Genomic DNA, 407 nt, shown 5'->3' with positions numbered 1-407 from the left:
CACACTCGCTGTGTCTGTGGTTTCAGGATGAATGTTGCAGTGTAATACAGGCCCCAGGCAGGCCCAGGTTCTCTTTCGCACTTGCAGCTGTAACAACACTTGTTCATTTTGAAACTTAAGTTTCCTAATATGCCAGTTATTGATACTTGCACTCAACTGCACGAGAGTTGCTGCTGCTCAAGGATCGATCGATATCGCAGTGTAAAGGCTGCACAGCATCCTCTGACTAAAACTGACTGAAAGTTGCATTTCTGGATTTTTTGACTGCCTTGTCTGATACCAGTTTGGGAAGAAGGCCAGCTGGTGCTGGTAGTCGGCTTTTATGTATAACTATTGACACTTAACAACTGGTTTTTATGTCTTTGCCAGACTTATTTCTTCTGAATTGTCATGATGAGTGTCTGAGA

Source organism: Lepidothrix coronata, unplaced genomic scaffold, assembly GCF_001604755.1.
Source record: "Lepidothrix coronata isolate B3197 unplaced genomic scaffold, Lepidothrix_coronata-1.0 Scaffold2, whole genome shotgun sequence".
Lineage (NCBI taxonomy): Eukaryota > Metazoa > Chordata > Aves > Passeriformes > Pipridae > Lepidothrix > Lepidothrix coronata.
Note: the sequence above shows the minus strand (reverse complement) of the source record.